This window comes from Balaenoptera physalus (assembly GCF_965194825.1).
Source record: "Balaenoptera physalus genome assembly, chromosome: 2".
NCBI lineage: Eukaryota > Metazoa > Chordata > Mammalia > Artiodactyla > Balaenopteridae > Balaenoptera > Balaenoptera physalus.
This window is the reverse complement of record NC_138883.1, coordinates 134,104,143-134,116,995: the sequence shown is the minus strand read 5'-3', so window position 1 is coordinate 134,116,995 and position 12,853 is coordinate 134,104,143. Positions and strand designations below refer to the sequence as shown.

The following is a 12,853-nucleotide window of genomic DNA, read 5'->3' as shown; positions in this document are numbered from 1 at the left end:
TGATGCTTAGGTAGGGTTGTAAATGAAGGTGACATTGGAGTTGTTGAAATCCAGTGAGGGAGGGAGAGGAGGGGATGGCTGCAGCCTGGTCACCACTTTAGATCATGCAGGACTTTGGAGGTGGGGACCAGCCATTGACACTTTTAAAAAACTCTCTAGGGTATTCTAATGTTCAGCTAAGAAATGTGGTATCAAACCAAGGCAGGGGATTTTGTTTTAACTCTGACATGGGATGTCACCGAGTGCAGAAATGGCATGAACTTACTTATGTGTTCTCTTCCCTTGATTTCTGAGGAAAGATTGTGGAAGGCAAGCATGGAAGCAGCAGACTAAACAGGAAGCCTTTGCACTCGACCTGAGGAGAAAGAAGTTCTAGACTAGGACTAGTCCAAAGTATTGGACTAGGAGGGTAATATTGGATATGGTGATAAACCATGTGGTTAGGTGTGAGCTATATGTTGAAAGTGGAGTCCACAGGGTATCATCATGATTATGCATAATATTCCTAGTCCCTAGAATGCTATGTTCACTTCTACACATTTGTTAAATCAAATTTCATCAGAACAGTTCCTTGCATTCCCCAGCACAGGAGTTTGTTCCATACCTGTCCCCTGCAGACGTCTGAGTTTTCCAATTTCTCTCTGAAGGGTTTCCTTCTCTGTGTTCTCAAGGTAACTTCATGCCTCTGTTGTGCCATAAACCCTATCCCCATTAGAATCGTTTTCATATGTGTCTCTCCAGATTACATTTTACTCATCTTCATATCCCTAAGGTTTAGCACAGAGCCTTGCAATTAGTGGGTGTTAGGTCATTGTTGAATAGGTGATGAAATGAATTAATGAATGAATAAACAAATGAGTAAATAAACAAATGCATTTTTTTAAGGAATGTAGTCTCGTGGCAGAAACGAGAACAGAAAAATCTCATGCAAAATGTGGAGTACAAATTTATTCCTTCCTTGATTAAATATTTCCTAAGTGTCCTAAATTAACAAAGCTATAAGTCCTCAGTAGATTACTAACATTTCCTCAACTGTAAAATGGCAATAATAAATGAAATGTGATAAAATCCATCAACATGTCAACTACAAATTCTTCTGTTTTTCTCCAGTTCACAGGCACAGTATTAGGGGAGTGTGATAAGGAGAAAAGGACCAAGCCCCATGGACTAATTTTCCTAGGAAACTAGGAAACGGAGGAAGGTGCAAAGGAAGAAATGAACAGCAGGGAGAATGTGTGCTGGTGGTAGCTCATCCTGTTGGGTCACATCCAACAAGCAAGTGAAAGGAGGGTGAGTGTCCAAGATAGAAAGTTTGGTTTGGCACATTTAAGGAAAGGAGAGTAAGAGGGTCTCAGGAGTTTCAGTGTGTTGAAGAATTCAGAGACAAAAGTTACTGTGGCCTCTGGACTTGGACACTCTTTCATTTTTTTTTTTTTAATTAAAGTATATTGATTTACAATGTTGTGTTAATTTCTGCTGTACAGCAAAGTGATTCAGTCATACACACATATATACATTCTTTTCCATTATGGTTTATCACAGGGTATTGAATATAGTTCCCTGTGCTATACAGTAGGATCTTGCTGTTTATCCATTCTGTATACAATAGTTTGCATCTGCTAATCCCAAACTCCCAATCCATCCTTCTTCCACCCCCCCCCACCCCCTTGGCACTCACAAGTCTGTTCTCTATGTCTGTGAGTCTGTTTCTGTTTCGTAAATAAGTTCATTTGTGGACACTCTTGAATGTCTGAGAAAGATATGACGAAAGATGAGAATTTCCCTTTAGTGGTTCTTTAAATGTCACATGCTCTTCCTTTAAGGTACAGGAGCCATGCTTTTAAAACTTTCACATAAAATACTACCATATAGATATAAAGTAAGGAACATATTTAACTTAGCCTGGCGCACATTAGCCTCCAACAAATGTTAGCTCTTTTCTTGTAGTGCTTGAAGAGTTAAGAAGCACTTTCACAATCATTATTCCATTTTCATTGCATCTTGACTACAGTGAGTAAAAGATAAATATGCAGGTAACATTACATCCATTTAACTGAAAGGGAAGTAGGCTCACAGTGGCTGAATACAATTGTCTAAGATTATATAAGATTCAGTTGTCAGAGTCAATTTTTTAAGTGTAGAATAATACAGATGTTACATTATAAATCTTGCAGAACTTTTTTAAATTAAACTTTTTATTTTAAGATAATTTCAGATTTACATGTAGTTGTAAGAAATAATGCAGAACAATACTTTGGCCAATTTCACCCAGTGGTTACATCTTATGAAACAATAGTACAATCTAACAAATAGGATATTGACATTACACAGCCATAATACAGAACATTGCTGCCATCATAAGAATCCTTCTGATTGTCTCTCTACATGTTGCCCTTATACCCACCTTAACCCCTAATCTGTTCTCACTTTCTATAATTTTGTCATTTCAATAATGTTATATAAATGGAGCCATACAGTATGTAACATCCTGAAATTTACTTTTGTCACTCACCATAATTCTCTGGAGATTCATACAGGTTGTTGCATGTATCAATAGTTAGTTCCTTTTTATTGGCATGCATGTACGTACCACAGTTTGTTTAATCAGCTATATGTATACATATATCCCCTCCCTCTTGTGTCTCCCTCCCACCCTCCCTATCCCACCCCTCCAAGTGGTCACAAAGCACCGAGCTGATCTCCCTGTGCCATGCAGCTGCTTCCCACTAGCTATCTGTTTTACATTTGGTAGTGTATATATGTCAATGCTACTCTCTCACTTCGTCCCAGCTTACCCTTTCCCCTCCCCATGTCCTCAAGTCCATTCTCTGTGTCTGCGTCTTTATTCCTGTCCTGCCCCTAGGTTCCCCAGAATCTTTTTTTTTTTTTTTGAGATTCCATATATATCTGTTAGCATACAGTATTTGTTTTTCTCTTTCTGACTTACTTCACTCTGTATGACAGACTCTAGATGCATCCACCTCACTACAAATAACTCAATTCTGTTTCTTTTTATGGCTAATATTCCACTGTATATATGTTGTGCTTATTTTTTAACTGTTAAATTTTGATAGTTCTTTATATATTCCAGATACAAATCATTTGTTGAATATGTGCTTTGCAAATATTTTCTCCCAGTGTGTAACTTGTCTTTCCATCCTCTTAATAAAATTGTTGCTAAGCAAAGATTTTTCTCATCACTGCTTTACTCTGTCCCGTAAATTGTTGAGGTTTGTTTTATGGCCAGAATATATTTTATCTTAATATATGTTCTATGAGCACTTGAAAAGAAATTGTGTTTTACTGTTGTTACATCTAGTGTTATATAAATATCAATTGGATACTGTTAATTGATACTGTTGTTGAGTTCTTCCACACCCTTAGTGACTTCCTGTGTAGTTGTTCTATCAATTGTCAAGAGAGGGTTTTAATTCTCCAATTGCAATTGGGAATTTGTCTATTTGTCTTTTCAGTTTTATCAGTTTTTGCTTTATATATTTTGTAACTCTGTTGCTTGGTGAATACCTTTTTAGTCTTCCTCATGGATTGACCCTTGTATCATTACATAGAGTAATGTTTGCATAGTATATATTTTTCCTTTATTTTACTTCAACCTATCAATATCTTTATATTTGAAGTGAGTTTCTTGCAGACAGCATATAGTTGGATTTTATTTTTTAACCTATTCTGCCAATCTGTCTTTTAATTGGTGTATTTATACCTTTTAGATTTAATGTAATTATTGATCTATTAGTGCTTATGTCTGAGATCAATTTATTATTTTTTTCTGTTTTTTTCTTTTTGTTTTACCATTTTCTGGGGGGGCTGCACCATATGGCATGCAGGATCTTAGTTTCCCAACCAGGGATCGAACCTGTGCCCCCTGCAGTGGAAGTGTGGAGTCTTAACCACTGGACTGCCAGGGAAGTGCCCTGTTTCTCCTTTTTTTTTTTTTTTTTTCTGCTTGCCTATGGGTTACTGAATTTTTAAAATAATTCTATTGTTATTTATTATGTGTTTTTGAGTGTGTCTCTTTGTATAGCTTTTTCAGTGGTTGCTTTAGGTATAACTATATATTTATGTATATCAATTATCACAGTCTACTCTTATGGTCATTTTACCCATCTAAGTGAATTATAGAAGAGTTACCTCCCTCTAAGTCCCTTACCCTCACCCTTTTATATAACAGTTGTCTTAAATAATTCTTCTATATACATTTAGAACCACATGAGATAGTTATACTTTTTGTTTCAACCCTCAAATGTAATTTAGAAAAATTAAGAGCAGAAAAACTCATTGTATTTACCCATATTTTTGTTTACTGTGTTTTTTCTCCTTTCCTGTTGATCCAGAATTCCATTTTTTATCATTTCCTTTCTGTTTAGAGAATTTCCTTAGTTATTTTTTAGGGTAGGTCTGCTGGCAACATATTTTCTTAGTGCTTTTATTTTTTAAAAACTGAGAATATCTTGATTTCCCTTTATTCCTGAAAGAAATTTCACTGGATATTGGATTTGAGGCTGACAATTCTTTCCTTTCAGAACTTGAAAAATATTGTGCCACTCCCTCATGGCCTCTCTGATTTCAGATATGCAATCCATAGTCATTCCTGTAAGTCACTCCTATAAGTAAGGTATCCCTTTTTTTTTTTTTTTCACTGTCTTGTGAGGTTTTTTTATTTTTGTTTTTGGTTTTTTTGTCCTTAGCCCTCAGAAGTTTGACTGTGATATGTTGTGATCAGGATTTCTTTGAGTTTATCATCTTTGGCATCACTCAGCTTCTTAAATCTGTAAGTTTATGTCTTTTGCCAAATTTAGGAAGATTTCAGCCATTATTTCTTTGAGTACTTTTTTAGGCTTGCCCCATTCTTTCCCTCTAGGATTCTGGTAATGCAAATGTTAGACCTTTTATTTTCTGTCCCACAGCTCCCCGAGGTTCTGTTTATTTTTCCCCAGTCTATTTTCTCTTTGTTGTTCAGATTAGACAGTTTTTATAGATCTATCTTGCATTTCACTGATACTTCCCACTGTCTCCTCCATTGTGCTGTTGAGACCATGCATTGAGTTTTTATGGTTTTACGTATTTTTAAGTTAAAAAATTTCCATTAAGCTCATCTTTATATCTTCTATTTTTTACTATGACTTCCTATTTTGTTGTTGAAGCTCTGTTTTTTATTTGTTTCAAGAATATTCTTAACTGCACATTTGAGTATTTTTATGGTAGTGCTTTAAAAGCTTTATCAGATAATTCTAATATTTGTGTCATCTTGATGTTGGCATATATGTATTGTCTTTTTACATCCAGTTTGAGTTCTTCCCTGTTCTTTGTGTGATGAGTGATTTTTTAACTGAATTCTGGACATTTGGTGGTATGCTCTGAGACCCTGTGTCTTATTTAAACCTTCTGTTTTAATTGGCTTCCTCTGACACCATTCTGGTAGAAGAAGGGTGGAGTGCCCCCTCATTACTGCCAGGTGGGGTTAGAACTCCCCACTTGGCTTCTGTTGACATTTGAGAGAAAGGATGCTCCTCATTACTGTTGAGTTGGGCAGAGGTAGGAGTTCCTGCTCCCCACTAGACCTCCAGGGATAATTTCATACATGGGAGGGGTAAGTGTGCCTTGTTACTGCTCCCCGTCCACTGACACCACAGGGGTTACTGTGTGGCAGGTTTGAAAGTCACAGGTCCCAACTCAACCTTCTCTAACACCACCCAGTTATTTTTTGTGGTGTTTGTTAGAATACAGTGGTTATTGTCTAAATGTTTTTTGTCTTGCCAGTTTGCCCTTTCCCTGGTCCTTTGGCTAGAGACAGCAGGCTTTTCCTGGGTCTTTTCTTGTCTGTGCCTATTACTGTTTTTGAGTTGTTGGCTTTCTTAGCTCCAGGTCTGAAATATATGAGGAAAAACTAAAACTCAGGGAACTCGCCATTATGTCATTCCTTGGGTCCTGAGTTCTCTGGTCTGCCTTCTTCCCTCCACTTTTCAGATCTTATGTTTGTTTTATATATAATTTCCAGGGTTTTATCTGTACAGAGCAGGAGCAATAGAGAAAAGTATGTGTTCTCCACCTTTAGCAGAACTTTTTAAACAAACACTTGATTTACTAGGTTAAAAACGAGGTTATCAATCTTAATAATATTTAATGAGAAGACAATCTGAGTATCTTGCTGCCACCATTTATCTTTAGGGGAAAATTCTTTTTCCATACTGTATGGAGGCTTAAACTTAATTAACATTTTTATTTTAAAATACTAATGTATTAGTTATGGCAAATCTTCAAAGTCACCTCAAATTCCTAAAGAAACAAGTCCCTGAGTCCTTCTGTACGTGCACTAAAGTCATCATTTCCCCTGATGCCTTGTGAGGCTGTGTCACAGAGCACAACTGGAGGGTAGGTGGATCAGCAAGTTTTAACCTTTAATTTCCCTCTTTATGTAACTGCATAACAACACTCAGTTCAGAAGCTGCTAAGATTAATTTACATCTCACTGGACCTATTCCACTAACTACCAAAAGGGCACTTATTCTAAGCACCAAAATAATACCATAAATGAAGATATGGACTCTGTGTCTAAGAATGCATCTGATGATCATTTCAACCACAAAATTCAACTGACTTTGTTGTTACTGAGGTTTTACTTTCCCAAAGATGTAAAACTTCTTCCCAATGTAGAATGGCAAAAAAGGATCCAATGCAAATTGAATACAGAAGGGTTTAGAGTGTGGCCGAACAACTGGATGATAGTGAAAAGGTCAATTAACCAATGGGTTTGTTTGTCATGATGGCATGAAAGAATTATTTTAAGTGATTTCCACACTAAATTTTCCAGATGTTTTGGCCATGGGCCAAGATAATTAATATTGCTAATCACTGGCTAGAATTATGTTGGCAAGCTAATTTGCTGAACTGGGAGTTGGAACTCTGAGTTGGGTTGTTGGTAAGCCTTGTGTATTATGTTTAAATGAAACATGCTTATCTCAGCGCTGACCCAGGCCAAAAATTTGCTGTGATACTTGAGATGATTACTCATTTTACATCATCAGAATGTAAATCTAAAAAGAAAAGATGCTATGTTTTTTGTTTAATTTTTCTTCCCTAGAGAGGTCTCTTTATACTCATGACAAATTTGAAATGCAACACTTCCATCCTTTAGAAGTTGTCAGTGGAAAAATTTAAAAGACAGACATTCATTTTAAGGAGAAAAGAAAAAGAAGTGTATGTATGTATTTTCTTCTCAAAAAATTAAAAATGGATGCATGGATTTTGCTGAAGCATTAAAAAGATTCATATTTTCAACTACCTAGAAATTATCAAAATTATTGGTATTTGTGTGGATTTTGCTTCTAAATATAATAATGCTTCTTAAAATGCTCATGATATGCATTTACTTTAGGCGACTCTACCTTATAAAATCATAGATCACACTGCATATGCTTTCTGAGTTTGTTTTAAAGTAGGATATGGGCATTCCATGCCTATCTATAGAGCACAGACAAAAAGTCTAGACATCAGGAGAAAGCAACTAAAATTGGGATAGAAACTTGCCATTTGGACACACTTGGGTCCACCAGCTCCGTAGATTTTACAGTTTCAATTCTCCTTTCACAGACCCACTGACAAGAGGGTATTACAATTTTTGCTGACATCAGTGACCTGGCATCGCTGATTTATTCTCTGCTTTGGTTTACAGAGGAATAAACCGGTAATTAATTATATATCAGAACATGAGAATCGACCTGGCAATAATGTACAGGCTAAGGATGCTCTATTTACATACGTAAGTTATTTAAAATATGTCTTGTTAAATAAATATTTAAAATACCTCCTTATTTAGCTGATAAACTGTTTGGACTGAGGCTGCAGTGTGATCGTTGCAGAATGTTCAAAAGAGTGAGAGAACTGCCATAGATTTTCATCTCTATCTGACCTTCAAAAATCTCCTCTCTGCACCTGGCAGGGCATACAGAAAGCCTCTTTAAGGAAAACAACAACACAGACTATCTTGCTATCGAAACATATAGTATTGGTAGAAAGAAGATCCTCAGAAAATCATAAAACTTACCTTAATCTTGACAGCAGGTATGTAGAACAAGGGATCTGGGCATAAACTAACTACATCAATATGATCACCTCAGAAAGAAGAGTACGGTAAACAGGAAGTAAGGGAAACGAATGATTTCACAGCAAAATGTTCTCTCCGATGTGGGTTGTTTGCCCTGTCCAGAATTATTTTTAAAGGGGAAGAAAATAAAATATAGAACTTAGAGTTTTCCACATCTCTCAAATCAGTACAAACTCACGATTTCAAAACAACCATAATAATGAGAACACACGTGGCAGCGTGGGAGAAAAAACTCCTTGCACCTTGCAGGAGTGCTAAGCTCAAAATCAGTCAGGGGCCAAGCTAGGCTTTCAGTTTATTTTTGGTGCTCTGAAAATTAGCTTTCTCCTGGAAAATATGTCTGTATACCTGAAATTGCCGTTTTCTCCTAAGCATGTTTGTTCCCTACACTCTGGAATCACAAACCTATCAATCTCTGATCCACCAGGGGGAGCAGTTCACCAGCACAAAACAAACCTTCTCCAAAGGAAGTCACTGATGGTGCCTCTGTCTCTCAATTTACACGGCTGACAACGGCCCTGAGTTTTATCGGTTCTACTAGATGCGGCACTCATATACCCAATACTGATTTCATGTCCCTAATCCCATGCTGGTGGGATACATATTGTTCAGTCATGGACACATATACCCACATCAGATTTTGCAATAGGACTTGAAAATTAGTCTTTGTAGAAATTCCTTGTTTTATTATAGGAAATAATTGAGTCCCTGCTTCTCCAGCAGGTTTTATGGACAAAACCAATAGATTTATCAAATTACTTATTCTATCCTTATTCTCTGATCTTCCATCTGGTGTGTGTGTGTGTTTGTGTGTGTGTGAGACTCTCAAAGGTCTTGAAGCCAGGCAACTACCACAGCTTGCTGACACAACCACTTCTTTCTTCAGCCCTTTCCCTTTCCTCTGGCCAGGACACTGGAGCTGGACAGGAAAACAGCTGTCAGATAAAGGTCTGTGTTGATGATAAACCCTTTATGTGCAAGCTCAGGCTTTGTCACCAGCCTGCCCAAACAAAACAGCTGTGGACTTCAGTGGAACTGTGTGTAGGTAGAGAACCCCAAGTTTGCTGATGACAGACAGACAGACAACAAAAAGTGTATACTAGTCCCTAAGGTGCTTTGCAAATTGTTTTGAAATCCACAAAAGGAATTGCCCTGGGAAGCCAAGTTTTACTTTTAATAACGTTCTGTTCCTTTGGCCCTTTATCCTAAACCTCTTTCCAGGTCCTTCCGTTTCTTTGTCTTCTAATAGTCTCCCCTTGCAGCTTAAGGTGTGGGCTCTGGGTCAGTAGCTTTGCCATGACCTGGGAACTTGTTTGAAATGCAGAACCTCAGGCCCTATTCTAGACCTCCTGAATCAGAATCTGCCTTTTAACAAAACCCCAGGTGATTGAAGAAGATGTTGAAAGCTGATACTCTGCTCACAGAGACCCTGGTCTCTGGATAGGCCTCTTTCTTTTAAGGCACAGATAAGGTACATAGATGCATCCTTCTAAACAGAATTCCAAGGTGTCAAGATCATTATGTGGCCTTATGGTACATGCAAACAACTCTTGAAGCAGCAGCAAGAAAGCAGAGAGTTCAGTCTTTCAAGTAAAAAAGAAACAAACTTAGATTCCAACCTCAAGTCTGGCATTTACCAGCTCTTCCTTTCCTCGTTTGTATTAACTCCATTGTGGAGATTAAATGAATACCTGACACTCAGAGGACTCAGTTGATAGTCTTCTTTCCCACCAGAATTGAGTTTCCAATCTATGAATATTATCCAGTCACTTGGTTATTAATTATTTTTCCATTCAACTTTCCTATTCTTTTATTTTTGTGCTGTTGTTTTTGTTTTAGTACTTCCAAAATATACAAGGGGAAACAAATAGTGAATCTCAAGGCTGTCTATATATTTACTCATCAGTGACTTTGTTGACAGATTTTTGAAGAGGAGACAGTTGAAAAAGCTAAAATAATCATTTGGGATTTTTGCTGAAATTCCAAGACCCGTCTGTAAACATTATTATATCAAGGATAATCAAGGGAGGGGGGGATTCATTCTTGAGAACAAAATAGAAAATACCCCAGTAAAAATACCTAAAATGAGGGAGAAACAAGCTAAATTCCAGCAAGCACATCTGTTAATCCTGTCATGGGACCACTGTCACAGCTGGATGGAGTGAGTGACAGGTATTTGTGTTGTAGTGCTATGATTGTTTTCTACTTCTTTGAAGAACAGGATTTGAGGATCAGTATTCTATAATGTTCAATTTCTTGCTTGCCCTTTATATTATTCTTTGGCGAAAGTGTAACGTGATATTCTGAATTTTAGCACAAATTCATTAGAAGGTAAAACTCACCTGGATATCAATTACTTCAACATCAAATTAGATGTAATTGCTTCTGAAGGGAATGGGTTATGGAGGAAGTTACAATATGGGGTTTCTTTTCTGACAGAGTAGAGGTTTAACATGGCAGGTGAGTAGGAAAGCTGGTCTCAAGGTGCTGTCCAAATCTGGCTCAGGCCTGACCAAGACATCATGATCCTTCCTACAAAGAAGAGCATCTCTGGCTCTGGGGGTGGGGTGGGGGGAGGGAGAGGACACAGTGCAGCTGATTGTGAATACTTTGGAAGGGGGAGCTTGACTTGCAGCAAGGAAGCTCCTCTCTAGAGGATTTTTGAGCTTCCCCCAAGATCTTCTTTCCTGCCCTTCCAGATGGCCTTCCTCATACTGTTTCCTCTCTAGGGTGTCCCATTCAGCTTTCAAAGGAAATAGCTACATTCCAAGAGAAAAGAACATACTTGTTATTCCAAACTGACTTCAAAGTGACCTATAGATTTAATAAAACATAAATGGCTTGGTTATTTACTCCCCACCCCTAAACTGACTTCATTGTTTGGTTCTGTAGGCCAGACAATTTCATTCATATTCTGTTTATACTCCGGGACATCACATTGAATCTATTTGAATCTCCAAATATTAAATGGAAGTTTAAACAGATGAAAAGTGATGCCCCCACCACCCCAATTTCTATTGCAAGCTTCTGTGAGACCTAGCAATGGCAATGCTAAATTCTCATAAGAATATCTGATTTAGTAGAATTTCATCTTGACTAGAAATGAGGATCACAGACGGAGAAGGAGAGATGGTTCTTATTTCAGACTCATGGCTGATGCCCCAAAGGGTGAGACCCTCAGGCCTGGTAAGAGAACAGGAGATACCAGGCCTAGTCGGACCTGGCTTGCATAGACTGAGAGTCCAAAAGGTGAGCACCTCTGTTGCAGAACACTCTCGATGATTCAGACATGAGAATTCTGTGAAATGGAAGGTTTTTGCTCTCAAGAACACAGATCTTTCAGTTCCTCCTGGGTTTCTTAATTTTTACAACCATCATCAAGGAAGAAAAAGTTCTTTTCTCTCTTGTCAAGCATTAATATACAAGATGAATAATTAGTCTGAGTTATCACTGCTCTTGTTTTAAGCCATGTAGCCACATTCACAAATATCAAAGTACTCTGCAAGATGAAAACAACTTCAGACATGTAGGAGTGAAGTACTGCCAACATCTAGGAGAGAAAATAAAATGTCTTTCATTCTTTCATTCCATTTTGGACCAAATTTCTTTGGAGAGAAACTTTTACTGCAATGGGATAAAAATATGGGAAGTCTGAATACAGCCCATACCTGGCTTTAATTAATGTCCTTTTTTGCCTTCTGAAAAAAAAAAAAAAAGAATCCAAACAGTGAGAAGGCTTGGGACTAAGCTCTTCCCTTTTCCTTGCAAGTGCTTCCAATCTGCAAAGGAAAGGAATGAATCAGAAGAAAGAATGATTTTCATGATCAACCTCAAAGTAAAGAATTGGCTTCCTTTGGCTCAATTCTGTTGCATTTGATCCCAGATGTTTACGAAACATCTGTAATAAAAAAGGCAAGAGAAAGAATTTAGATAAATGAAGGATCCTCCAGAAGGAACAAAACTTGCATGCTTAGGAAGTTTATTATCAGAGCAGAATTTCTGATACAAGTTTTTCCTAAATCAATCTCCCTCTGAAATCTTCATGTAATTATAGATCCACAGGAAGTGTCCCTTGCCGAATCACTATAAACAATTAATTTGCTTCTAAAATAATCTTAAAGTGAGGTATCCTAGATACCAGTTAGGTAACTGTCAAATTTACTTTAAGGGAGCAATTGCCTAACTCTTCTAAATATCTCACTTTTCAGTTTTTGTTTTTTGAATTTTTTAATGTCAAAATATCATTGAAATATGCTACCCCAGGATTGTCAGCCTGGGCACAATTGACACATTTGGCCAGGTAATTAATTCTTTGTTGTGAGGGGGTCTGTCCGGTGCATTGTAAAATGTATATCAGCATCTCCAAACTCTACCCATTAGATACCTGCCAGGAGCATTCTCCTCCTCTGCAGCTGTAGCAATTGAAAATATCTGCAGTTGTTGCCAAATGTCCCTGGGGCCAAAATCGACCCTGGGTGGAGAGCCACTGCATTGAAGCTTTGCTTAACTGACGCCAAAATAGTCCGTGGCAAAATGTCACACTGTGGAAAATTATATAACAACTCGTGTTTTAATTATTTTATGATTTGGCATTGCTGAGACTAAGTTTGTGATCTATCTTAAGAAGGAAATGCTTTCTTTCTGATTGGGGTCAGTCAGCTCCTTAAAAGCATATGCCAACTATTTCTGATGCCATTTGCCATCTGATTTCAAACAGGTTATACAGATCTG

General features: G+C 37.5%; 1 long non-coding RNA gene across 1 annotated transcript in view; it reads right to left on the bottom strand.

The window, feature by feature from the left end:
- Positions 1 to 871: 871 nt before the first annotated feature.
- Positions 872 to 12,853, bottom strand: part of LOC309654680 — a 128,862-nt gene continuing 116,880 nt past the window's right edge. Inside the window, exon 4 of the long non-coding RNA XR_014260395.1 lies at positions 872 to 12,020. This is a non-coding gene — a long non-coding RNA (uncharacterized lncRNA). The remainder of the gene's footprint in view (positions 12,021 to 12,853) is intronic.